This window comes from Cyrtonyx montezumae, unplaced genomic scaffold, assembly GCF_038088225.1.
Source record: "Cyrtonyx montezumae isolate F1298 unplaced genomic scaffold, pur_monq_1.0 scaffold_30, whole genome shotgun sequence".
NCBI classification, from domain to species: domain Eukaryota; kingdom Metazoa; phylum Chordata; class Aves; order Galliformes; family Odontophoridae; genus Cyrtonyx; species Cyrtonyx montezumae.
In genome coordinates, this window is record NW_027072035.1 from 11,764,133 (window position 1) to 11,778,145 (window position 14,013).

Consider the following 14,013-nt stretch of genomic DNA (forward strand, 5'->3'; position numbering starts at 1 on the left):
ATAAAACTTTGAAGATTTCACTGCTTGATGACTAAACCAAAAGCTTACCACGCTTTGGTTTACAAGATTTTTACAATTCTGGAAATTCATCATGATTTTATATCTCCTAAATAGAACTAATATTGTTTGTTTGTTTGTTTTCCTATATAGAGCAATACCATTTCTGCATTACCACCAAGTGAGTACTTGAAAATAATCAATCTGTAGTTATTTTAACAGGCAGTGCAATAAGCAGCAGAAAATAAAATGCAATATGGAAAAATAATAATAATTATTATTATCATTAAAATCATTAGTTTGGTGTTGGTCATAGCTAGGTTAAATTACTGTAACAACTGCAGTTTTCCACTGGAGAGCTGATATAGAGATATTTAGAACAACTGTCTGCTGGAAAGCATCAGTAAAGCATTTCATCATTGTTTTGGTACTGTTTGCAGTCCTAGAACTGTCATTTCTAGTAACCATAAGCAAACCCAGTTTTAGTTACAAGTGCTTTGACTTTAGACATACATAACATAAATTAATTCCAGGTTTGGGAAATAGTGATGTTTATAGCTCCATTTTGCATTACAATGTCTCAAAATAATAGACTGGGAAGAAATTTTAAGTTTTGTAAAAGAAAGAAAAATGATCTGATACTGTGCATTCGTACATTGTCTGCTTGTCAGGTGACTGGAGAAAATGTCAATGAAAGCACAATGTGAATCATGTAATAATGTATCAGATCCTACATTTGTCAGCTTGGAGAAATCTAATAAGAAGAATTATCTGCAAAGTGTTTATTTCCTTCCTAAGGCAACTGTGTATGTTATTTACTGATCAGAAGGAGGAAGTGAGAGACGGTGTGGGGATTTCCCAGACTCTGCCACAAGCACAAAATATCCCAGGGGTGAGGAGCTGGCTTTTTTAAGGAGGCTGTTTCCAGCTGTTGGTCAGAGGGGTGCAAGCATTTGGCAACAGTACCCTGGGAGGCTGTCACATGTCACAGTGAACTGCAGCAAAATGAGTGAGTAGAGAGAGGCGTGTGTCCTTCTGCAGCCTCTCCTCTTTTAAAACAGTCAAGCAAAAATTGGTCTAAGATGGGAGTTTACCTGCACTCCCCTACCCCTATGCAATGGGGGGTTATTGTTTTCCTTTTTGGGGTGGAATGTGTCCTGAGCACCTGAAGGCAGTACAAATTGATGCTCAGTGACCTAATACATCATTCTCACACATCGCTGTTGCACTCTAGTAAAGATGTCTGAAGATCTGAAGATAAACCATTTAGAAACTATCAATTTGTTACTTTTACCCGTTCTTAAAGTGAAAAGCTGTTGTATTAATTTTACAGCTGAGAAAGACACAGAGAACTGATGGATTACAACTGTTTTCCCTTTTTCTGTTGCATAACCTAAGGTAGCAGTGCCAGAACAAAGTTCTCGGCTCACGTGGTCACACATATTCACACAAAAGCAAAAATCAGAGTGAGGAGCAGCTCAAGCTACAGAAAACTCCAAAATAAACTCTGTGTGATGTCGTGCAGTCACAAGCAGGACAGAGCGACACCAGTCCTGTTTCCTCCAGCTGCTGGGTGTGTTTTCTGTCAGCATTACCGGCACATGGCTCTGTGACTTTTTCACATGTGGATGACACCTGAGCTGCCCTTTAACATGCAGGAGATTTATTCCTTTCAGCATATTTCCTGATCTTAAGCGACATACACACTGATTATTTTTACTGATGTCAGTGGAAGAGCGCTGAGCCATCTTTTCCTGTTATGTCACAGCAGCTCCCTTTGCTCTGCTGGTCACAGTGCTGCAGCATGTGACTTTGAATTCCTCTGTGCCGCGGGTCATACTTGTCCAGGGAAACAGCAGAGTGTGACTATTTATAGGTCTGTTTAGCAAGGTGCTTCAAAAAGCCTGCCTATACACACAGAACTAATGAAAAATTGGAGATTTCTATATTTATGTCTTTGATTTTTATTTATTTATTTATTCGTTCATTGCAGAAAGCTTTCAGTGTTTACAAGGGGAATAGGAGGATATTCTGTGCTGGTGGAGGAAGTGGGCCTGCAGGCCCACAGCTCCAGGGCTGTGCACACGGACAGAGAGCAGGGCCAGACAGGCTGGCACAGGGGCATCATGGCAGGACCCATCTGCCCGTTGTGCTGGGGAGCTAGAGCCAGGCCCTTCTCTGCAGGGCACAGCCAGAGCATGGGAGCTGGCACCAGGAAGCCTTTCCCCCAAAGCAGAGGTGAGCAGGGGATGTGCAGGCTCCCTCCTGCCTGGAGGTCCAAGCCTAGGGCTGGCAGCAGCAGCTCCAGCCAGCAGTTTTGTTTGTTTGTTTGTTTTAATCAGAATCAAATGCACCTTTTGTTGCTTTGGTTCTGCTCATTATTTCATGTTAATTAATATTTCTCTTGAAGTCTGTCTGGATTTTAAGATACCGTTCTGAAGTTCAGCAGTTCTGAGTTTGGATCTTTCATCAGAGGCTAAACTTTGAAAAAAAATCACTTGACTCTTTTATCTCACATTTGAGAAATCAGTTCAGTGTAGAATATCTGGCAATGCTTCAAGTAGCTTCTTAATCCTCCATCATATTTAAAATCTTGTCCATTTACTAAGTATTAATAGGCACAGAAATTACAAAGTTTTTTTTTTTGGTTGGACAAATGAAGATATATGTTGTGTTGTGACACAATTTGTTATCAGGATCTCTGATTAGTGTAATTTCAGCTCGGTGACACAGCAACAACATGTTGTCTTACCAGAACATAGCTCCTTGAGTTTGCCTTCCAAATATTGAATTCCTGCATGTTCAATTCACTCTGTTGTCCAAATTCATAATTTTTATTTATTAATTTAGCAAGACTTATAGTTTTTATACCTTTATTTATCTGCAAAATTCTCTTCTAGAGGTTGTTACGCCAAGTGACTCTGTATATATTCCTGAAGCCCACACTAGTCTTTGCACCAACATCACTCTATTACTTTGAAGTAGGCAGTAATCAACAACCTGCATCTCTTAAATGAAGAAGTAATATGGGCTCAGCGTGTTATTTCCTGGCTACCTTACCGGTGCTACCTGAATGAGTTTCTGCAGTTTCTCATCTTTTGCTGTAACCTCTACAAATTTATGTTATATTACATCTGAGACATGATAAGCTAATGAAAAAAAATTGCTCACCTTATAAAATCATATTGTTTTCAAGAACAATTATTAAATACTTCTCAAAACATGTATCTTACCATGTATCTCTTATTAATCTTTACCTCCTAATCAACTTTGTTACTTAGTCATAAAGTAACATCCAGGAAAAAAAGCCAGTCATTGTGTTTTGGAAGGCACATCGTTTTATTTCTCCTTTCCTAACACAGTTTCTAGTTTGATTAAACACAATGTGTATTTCCTAATTCCAGTTAATTTTCCTAAACTCCAGTTTTAATTTCCTAAATTCATCATCCTTTTTTTAAAATGTATTACACTAATTGGCTCTATCTGTTTTTATTTACTATTTGTAGTATAAATGGTGTTTACACTGAGCTTTGAGCTTCTTTTTGGTGACTGGAGGAATCCTTCTGGGAGGAGGAATCCCTGGACAGTTACTTGGTATTTGTCAGCTGCCTCAGACAGTCTTATTCTGCTGCTGAAGGTACATTGGTACCAGCTTTTTGTTTTGCCTTTTGTCCTCTCTTCATTCCCCTACCACGTGCACACTGTCAATAGCTTCCAGAAGAAGAAAAAAAATACATATATATTGCTTTCTTGTGCTATTTCTAATGATTTTGTTGGCCTGCCATTCATGGTGTTAAATAAAATAGACTTTTCCACTGCTGTCTTCCCCCTCCCTCCTGTGCAGCCCCAGGACTGACATCCTCTGTAACAGCTGCCTGGAGGATTACACAGGGTGCCCTATGTCCCTATGTGTAGGAGTGGTGCCCAGTGTGTGAGTACATCCTGCCACCCTGCTCACACCTGCATGGCCTGGTGTCCTTGCAGACACAATGTTGTGGACAAACAACCCTGGCGTCCTTCTGGGAATATCCATGCTGTTGCTGGGTGCAAGGTCAGAGAGGATCTGCAGAATACCATCACTCAGGAGGAGGCTGCAGATGGAAGAAGATACAGATACCACACCCTGGTGTGGGAGTGCCCCAGGAGGTACAATGCAGTGCCATTATGTCTACATTACATTAAGATTTCAGCTGACATAATTGTTTTTAGGCATTGATCGTGTTTACTCCATTATCTATCAAGCAGATGGTAGAGCTGCAGTTGCACACAATGATTGGCACTACCACAGCTACTCAATGCACAGTGCTGCTTCACACAACTACACGTTGAGGCTATTTAGCTTTGTTCAAAGTATTCTCTGGAAGTTAAACTTGAGAAAAGTGATTCAATCCACCCCAAGGAAAATACAGTCTGAGTCTGACAAAGCATTCAGATTGGACTATTTAAAAGGAAATGGTGTTCAGTAAAGTAGAAAGATCTCTGAAAGAAATAACATTTTATTTTTACTCTCTCTGATTTGCTAACTACTGAAAGAAGAACATGTTTTGCTTGAGAGTACTTGTTATTATGCAAACAACTCTTTGTAGAGGAAATAAGCCCAGGAACTTCAGTGAAAGCTTCCTTAAATGCCTGAGAACATTAACAATATTTTTATGATGAAGGATTAGCAAGTCTAAACCAGTAAGCAAGACAATCAAGAGCAAAGCAAAAACAGATTCACAGAAATCAAGGTATTTCAACAGAGATAACCAAGGGGGGGCATTATTACATCAAGTGCTGCCTTTTTTTTGCCTTATTTTTAAGGCCTTATTTAAGGCCTTATTTTGCCTTAAAACACCTTTAGCTTTTCACATACATCCATTATTAATATTGGCTCAGCCACAAGACTAAATATCAACTCAAGGGTATGGCTGTGATAGATACAGTGTACCTCAACACGGAAGACAAGGATTAGAAACAGTTCATCCATACTGCTAGACACAGTGAAGGGGCTGATATTCCCCATGGCACTGAGCAGGAAGCATCCAAGAAAAGCCCTAACCAGTATTAGCAGCACTGTGAACCATTCCTGCAAACATGCTTATCAGTGCAGAGAAGAAAAAGGTCAGTTTTGCTCTGCTTGAAATACATGTTTTGTAAATACACCTTTCTTTATGTGCCATGCACTATCTTTTCCTCCTTTAATACATGAGATGAAAAGGTATCAGTGAAACAGTGCAGGCTGGTTCCATGTTTTCCCATCTCACCTTTGGCCGTGGTCTGTGTGCAAATCGCAGTCTTGAAGGAGAGGGGCTGATACTCTGCTGATGCAGAGCATCAATAATAAGTAATTCTGCTCTGTACACAGCTGCATGAATATGAGGGGTACTCTGACTTGCTTCACACTTTCATATCTGTCAGTCATTTTCTTGAGCAGTCCACACATGAAACTATGGAAAAGAGATGGTCAGATTTTACAGTCTGATGGTCTTATGACCATTGTTTTGGTTTTTGGGTTTTGGTTTTTTTTCTGCCTTTTTTTTTTTTTCTTTGAGATGAATGTTCAGACGAAACACTGAACCTCTGTTGCTATTGCTGTTACCTGAGATGTGTACTCTATTTGATGTAGACTTGTCTCAGAGCCTGGGTTTGTGGAACCAGAAAAACAGTTCTTAGGAAGATATTGTGTGGCCATTCTGTACAATTTTCCAAATGAAGCAATGGCAAGGTGCTGTTAAGCACATGGGCATGAGTAAACCTGCCTTGGCATTCCCCCTCTAAATTGTCATGTTCTCCAAATGACTAAAGCCTTTTGGATTTAAAAAGTGAGGTACTTCCTTTTTTTGTTTGTTTTGTTTTGTTTTGTTTTTGGAGGTGCTTTCTTGTGGCTGTGAATAAACCGCATGCATCATCTCCCTTGGAGAGGGTTGCAAATGCCACTGTGATGTAAGTAACACTGAACAGTACACGTTACATTGCAAGCTTGGACTTCATTTCTTCATTTGTCCTCAAAGCTTGTTGTTTCACTGTTTGGATCAAAGGCAGTGAAGCAACTGCGAGGTGAGTTAAGGAACAGGAAGGGTGTGGTTTCCACTTGTGACTTTCCATGCATGTCTCCTTTGCTCATTCAGAGAAGGGCATATCGCTACTGACACAAAAGCAGGAAGTGGTAAAGAAACAAAGTAATTGTGATATTTGACCAGATTCTCAATATATGTTTCTAAAACAAACAGGTAGGTGATGATTTTGTTGCATGCCTGAAATGATTCTCCAAATGCAAAGTTTGTAAAGTGACAGGAAGACGGACAGCATTCGCGTGACCTGTAAAAGCACATCTGAATTGTGTGTTGATACAAATAGCCTTAATAAAAGGTTATGGCTAAAGCTTTGTCAGTACACTTTAATCTGTGTACTCATTCTCCGTTCATTGCCTGTGATGTGCCCTTCTGCAGCAGCTACATAAAATGATACAAGCGGGTCCTTCCTACATGCTTGTCAGCTTCCCAGGGACTCTGGGTCATCTGGGTCTGCTGGAAGTGGAAGCAGGGTCATGTAGCCTGGGAAGAATACAGGGATGTTGTCCATGTGTGTAGAGATAAGGTCAAGAAAGCCAAGGCACAGATGGAGCTGAACTTGGTGAGGGATGTGAAAGATAACGAGAATGGGTTTTACAGGTAGATAGGCAGGAGACAGGCCAAAGAGAGTGTTCCCCCTCTGATAAATGAGGATGGAGGACTGCCTTCTTCGGACATGGAAAAAGCTGACGTGCTCAGTAATGGCTTTGCCTCAGTCTTCACTGGTGGTCAGGCTCCTTCTGTCTACCAGGACACTGAAACTCTTAACTGCGGGTGAGAGCGGTGTTAACAGTGGAACAGCTCCCCATGAAACTGAATGTATCTAAGTCCATGGGGCTGGATAATACATATCCAAGGGTTCTAGGATTGATGGCTGATGCAGTTGCCGAGCCACTCTGCACCATATTTGAAAAATCATGGCTGTCAGATGAAATTCCAGGTGACTGGAAAAAGGGAAACATTACTCCCATTTTTAAGAAAGGGAGAAAGGATGACCTGGGGAACTATAGGTTGGTATGCCTCACCTCTGTGCCTGGGAAGAATCATACAGCAGATCCTCCTGGTTACTGTGTTAAAGCACATATGAAATGAAGAGGTGATCTGAGACATTCATGGCTTCACCAAGGGCAGATCCTGCCTGACCAATCTGGTCATCTTCTATGATGGAGTGGTGGCATTGGTGGACAGGGGAAGGGCAACGGATGTCATCTACCTGATCTTCTGCAGAGCCCTAGACATGGGCCCTCATCACATCCTTCTCTCTAAATTGGAGGGGTATGGATTTGAAAGATGGACTGTTTGACAGATTAAGAATTGGTTGGCTGGTCACAGTCAAAGTATTCTGATCAATGGTTCTGCGTCTGGATGGAGGCTGGTCACAAGCAGTATCCCCCATAGGTCAGTTTTGGGACCGGTGCTCTTCAACATCTTCATCAATGAAATAAATGATGGAATTGAGTGCACCCTCAGCAAGTTTGCAGATAACACCAAGCTGAGTGGTGCAGTTGATACAATGGAGGGAAGGGAAGCCATCCAGAAGGACCTGGACAGGCTGGAGAAGTGGGTCTGTGTGAATCTAATGAGGTTCAACAAGGCCAAGTGCAGGGTGTTGTACTTGGACTGGGACAATCCCAGGTATTTATACAGACTGGGGGAAGAACTCCTGGAGAGCAGCACTGCAAAGAAGGACCTGGGGGTCCTGGTGGATGAGAAGCTGGACATGAGTTGGCAGTGTGCACTTGCAGACTGGAGGGCCAACTATATCCTGGGATACATTAAAAAAGGGGTGTCCAGCAGGGAGAGGGAGGTGATTGTCCCCCTCTCCTCAGCTCCTGTGAGGCACTATCTGGAGTACTGCATCCAGGTCTGGGGCTCCCAGCACAAGAAAGACACAGAGCCCTTGGAACAGGTCCAGAGGAGGGCCACAAAAATGATCAGAGGGCTGAAGCACCTCTCCTGTGAGGTTGAGAAAAGGCTGAGGGAACTGGGTTTATTTAGTTTGGAGAAGAGAAGGCTCTGGGGAGACCTCATTGTGGCCTTGTACTACTTGAAAGGGGTGTATAAACAGGAGGGGGACCTGTTAACACAGGTTGATTGTGACAGGACAAGGGGGAATGGCTTTAAACTGAGATAGAAGATTTAGGTTAGATGTTAGTGTGAAAGACAGAAACTGCTTTCCTTTTCTTTTGTCTTAAAGCTTGCTTCTAAGGCCTTTTCTAGTGACAAGACTCTGACTGATAACTGCCAGTTATCTGGATGGGTGTTATGGTGCCATTGTCTCTGCTTACGGTTGTGAAGATAAGCAGAAATAGGTGCAAATAGTCTTTTCCGGAGGGGGGGGGGTACGGCTTGGAGAAGCTGACCACCACAAGAAAAGCAGCAATGCTCCTGCATGGCAATGAAGGCGACATCTGCTGCTGGCTTATCTGTTGGGCCAGACATGTCACACAAAGAGAAAAAGAAAAAAATCTGAGAAATTGGGGATAAAAGGCCTTCACTGAACTGAGGATTTTGGGGAAGAACTCCCAAAGAAAAGTGCAAACAGAGAATTCCCTGAGGGGAGAAACTCATTGGATGAACCCTGAGGCCTGCTTGCTGTGAAGCTTCCCAGCTTTCTCCCATCCCGCGTGGTGACCAGAGAGTTCCTGAGATCACTGAGACTACGAACCTTGCTGGATCCATGGTGGTGATGCTCTCTCTCTTTCTCTCTTGCTTTCTGCCAAGTCTCCTTGCTTTTTATCTCTTTTCTCTCGCTCACCTTCCCTTCCCCATATCCCTAAACAACTAGTATTTGTAATAAACTGGTTAGGCTAACATTTGACCCACTGTGTCTTAATCTCGCCATCGGGTATACACATAATCAAAGAACCTCGTCTCACTCCTTTATATTGGAGCATGACAGGAGGAAGTTTTTCACTGAGAGGGTGGTGAGGCACTGGAACAGTTTGCCCAGAGAGGTTGTGGATGCCCCACCTCTGGAGGCATTCAAGGCAAGGCTGGATGTGGCTCTGGGCAGCCTGGTCTAGTGGTTGGCAACCCTGTGCACAGCAGGGGCATTGAAACTAGATGATCTTTAAGGTCCTTTTCAACCCAGGCCATTCTATGATTCTATCTTCTGAAAACATGAACTGTCTGGTTCCTGCACTGAAGTTCCAAAGCTGAAGGGAGATTGGCTCTTACATTCAGTATTTCAGTTCACCACTTCAAGGACCCTATCTCTGTTGCCTGCTTAAACTCTTGGTTACTTAATTTGGAGTATTTTGTTTTATGTTTGTTCTTTGTATTTTCAACTGCATTTTACAGACACCAAAGGACACATACACCACATACACCACAGTTATCAAACCAGCTGCATTTGTATCTATACAGTGTATGGATTCTGAATTTTAAATCTGATCTTAGGCAGGGATTTTCAAACTAAAAGGAAGTTCTTAGTTAACTATTACGGTAATGTGCTCCAGGTCATCTGAGTTGCAGTAATCGCAGATGGCAAGGATTAGGATTATAACTGCTTCTGTTATTAGCACAGTATCATGAGTGGGGGCATGGCTCAACATTACAAAATCTTCAAACCAGTGCTGAAAATTCTGCTTGAAGATTTCTTTATGTGTTTCAAATACACTCCTTTTCTGTAAGAAGTAGATAGAAACAAATAACTTCTTACATGATGTGTTTCATTTACTTTGGATGTACAACCTGTTAGATGAAGATATGAAATTTTATGACATTTGATGTCAGTCTATTATGTAAGATATATAAATATTATATATTTATATGCAATATATAAAAAGGAAAGCAGATGAAAAAGTTAATTTTTAAAAACATAGAATTAAAATGCCAACATTGGCATCCAAAATAATGCTTTAATTTTTCAAACCATTCAACATCTTATGCAGCTTCAGCTCTCTGCAGAGTAGCTGGATGACTGGGACACAACATGGCACAGTGTGGCACCTTCTGCCTGGCACCCACCAAGAGAGCTGCATGTTTTCCCCATCATGAACATTTTTACTGCTGTTTCACCTTTTTACAATCACCAGAGATCTGAACAGTGCCAACAGAGAGGGAGGCAGCATGTTTGTGTTGGCCTTGTGTCAGTCTGCAGGAAGGAGAGGCCTCACTTGGCTTTTCCCCTCTTGCTACCACGGCTTCATGTTCCAAAAAGACTGGAATCTCCTAGAAGGACTCCAGGAGAGGGTCACAGTGATGATTAAGGCCCTGGAGCATCTTCCACATGAGGAAAGGTTGAGTAATCTAGGTCTGTTCAGCCTCGGGAAAAGAAGACTGAAGAGGAACCTGATATTTATAAATACCTCAAGGGAGGTGGGAAGCAAATGGAAGAGGCCAGGCTCTTCTTGATGGTGTGCAGTAACAGGATGAGGAGTAATGGCCTAAAACTTGAACATAGGAAGTTCCTTACTAAAATGTGGGAGAACTTCTTACTGGTGAGGGTGACGGAGCACTAGAACAGGCAGCCCAGATGGTTGTGGAGTCTCTCTCTATGGAGATACTCAAGGCCCAACTGGACAACAACTGGGAATCTGTTGTAGGGAACCTGCTTTAGCAGGGATTATTGGAGTTGATGATCTCTTGAGGTCCCTTCTAACCCCTGTGATTCTGTGATTCATCAGCTAGGCTACTCCTAGGTAACAGATCTTTTCCTCCCTCCCTTCCTCCTTCTTGCAGTAGTACCCGGGTGGCGAGAGAGCAAACTGAACGGATCTGTCTGAAGGTAAACAAGAGAAACAAATCTGATTAGCGGGTGGGAAATCAAATGATGACTTCATGTTAGCATCAGTGGTGACTCAGACAGTGGGAAAAAAGGCAAGATCATCACCATCATCATCAGCAACAGTTTGTAGCTAACTCCAAATTACCTGTCACATCCAGAAATAAGCCATGGCTTTTCAAGTTCCAAAATACATGTCAGACTGTGCCATGTTCCCATCAGAATTTATTGGAAGTTGACTGAAGAGAGCTGGCAAAAAACATTTTCCAGTACCTGCACCATGGCTAGCACCCACTAGTACTTGAGATGGAACCAGTGAAGAAACACTATTATTTTCATTCACAGTGTTATTTCACTGAGAGTTCAAGGTGTGAATGCTTGTTGAAAGCTCTCCACTGTTAAAAGTGACTGACTGACCAAAAACAAGTACCATCAAAGCCATTGGCACTTGACCACCAAGGACAGAACACTAAACTCAAAGTGCAGGTAGACTGCAAACAGCCTTGCTAGCATTTTATTACTTACTGATTTCCTCTGGAGCAGCTATCTTTCTGCATAATTTTGAAAAATTTTGTAGTAACAAGTGCAAAAACTGAATATAAGCTTCAGTGTGTTGGAAACAATGGCAGCGATTTTGGAATATCACAAAGTTCACAACCAGTGGGTCTCACAAACACACACACAGGAACTGCCAGAAGAACACTGTATGCAAATTTTCCAGGACCAATATTAGGATGAAGATGACAGTTGTCTGGGCTGCATTATTACCAATGAGACGTGATGTCACCAATATGAGCTGGAGTCAAAACAGCAGTCCATGGAGCAGCAGTGTGTGAATTCTCTGTCAGAGAAAAAGTTGCAGATGTAACCCTCAAAAGGGTGAGGTGATGTGTCTTTTGGGATAGGAAAGGAGTGATCCTTCTGAATTTCCTGGAGCCCAGAAAAAACATCAGCTCTGACTGCTGCATAACTATGTTGACTGAGGTGAAGGATCACACTTCCAGAGTCAGGCCAGAGAAGAAGACAACCTTCCTCTTGCAACACAGCAATGTCAACCCCCATACCAGTTCTAAGACCATGGAGCACATCGCCAATCTTGGCTGCACTGTCCAATCGCATTCTACAGTCCAGATTTGATAGCTTCTGACTTTCATCTGTTTGAACTGATGGAAAATGTACTGCATGGGCAACATTTTCCCACCAGTGATGTGAAACAGTGATCACCCCCACTGATGCAGAATTTTACAGGTGCAGTATGCAGGCTTTTGTTCATCTGTGGTGAAAATACAGCTTATGGTGGGGACTGTATTGAAAAATAGTGCTTTGAAGCTGAGAATTTACTCTATTAAATAGTGCTATTGTGCTCTTTGTATCTGTTGCAGTTTCCATGGAAATAAATAGAAGGCATTAATTTTGGGGTGACTTACCTAGAAGTACACATACATGACCTAGTGTGAGACAGGAAGAACTGAATTGTTACTTTGAGCTATTGTCTCATGTGGAAATAGTTCTTACCAGTTTTCTCTTAGCTGATATCTCCAGGCTGTGGAGAAAAATTTTGAATGGATGAATATTATTATTTGCCAAATCCTGTGGTCCTCAGAGGGAAATGATACTGTGGAAAATCTCCCTGTTTAACAAACAATGCAGAAAAGAGGATCTAAAAACAGCAGGCAGCTCAGCAGAACAGCATCAGACAGAATAAAGGAAGAATCACTGCTTCAGAGCATTATATACATGGCTGCACAAACTTTAGCTCTTAAGTCAACAGAAAAAAAAATGCAGATGAAAGTTAAGCACGAAACAGGCTGTTTCTTTCATTGCTGCCATTTCTCTAGTTACTAAAGGACATTTCCCACCACTCAGTAGTGGCTAAAACACCTGAACTGAATTCTTTGTTTTTCAAGACACTTGCTGTCAGTTGTTACAAAGCAATAGGTTACCATAAGAAACTGACAAATCCAAAGACTTTACATAGGATGAATAATGTCTGAAGTCTACAGACTCAACAGATTATAAGACACGTGATACCCTGTACCTCACTGTTAGATTGTTCTTACTATGCAATCCTTTTTTTTTTTTTTTCCCCAGGATGGGGATGTCCAGGTACAGGATGACTAAATCCTTTTTTTTACTTATTTTTCAAATTTTCTCTTCCTTAGCATGCACAGTCCTTTGCTGCCCAGACAAATACAACAGGGTGATTTACTCCCAGCTTTTGCACTGTAACTCAACAATAATATGGTGCCTCCTTGTGACAAATCCTGCCAGCCTTTGCTCTTGAGCTTCCCAGCATCTCTGTGCACACCGAAGAACATAGCACTGTCAGTAGCAATAATCACAGAGTCCTGGTTGAGAGGCTGCATTTCTATTACGCTGGTCAGATATCTTGTCCCACTAACCACTCCTTTCTTTCATCAAAAGACCTACCTCGAGATGCAAGTGGACTGCCAAACCAGCTCAGCACTTGCTTAAGTCAAACACAAAGCAAGTTCTTCTTCAGAACTCACTTTGCTGTTTTTGAGTTCAGACACTCCTAAACTTGTCCTGCACTTCTTATAATCTACACTGATGTTTACCAACATTACTCACAAAATTCCATCCACTATTATAGCTACTTGTAGTCCACATAGGCTTCTGTGACAAATGTTCCCAGCTGAGAAGGTTAATGTTAATGTTATTTTTCTATGCAACTACAACTGCTTTCTTCTGTGAAAAACTGTAGCAAGAATATCTGAAACAGATAAAAACATTTCATCTTTCTAACTGCAGAATGATTTTTTCCCCAACGTTTTTTCTACATGCAGTTTCACAGCATCAGAGTCTGGCTCACAGTGCTTCATGCTGCTGGACTCCCCAGCCATACTGCTGGTGTTCTGAGACAGCAGCTCTGCCCCTCCTTCTGCATCCCACACCTCACACTGGTGACCCTGCAGTAAGCCTGCATGCTCAGGAAGTTCATCATGGTCAGCTGCTGGCTTTGGAACAGCCCCAGAAATACACAGCTAAGTTTGGGCGTGGGCAGGAAAGAATAACAAGAAATCTGAATTCAACATTTGTTAGCTGCCATGAAAGCACATTCTGTATGAGGCTGCAGCTTTTGTGAAAGCAGGTCATAAACTCAGAAGAGTGTCACATGCCTTGTGTTAGTACTTGAAACTGAGCTGAGCCAGAATGAAAATGCAGCACTTGAATTCAATGAATTAAACTGCTTGACCTGCTGAGGAACTAAGC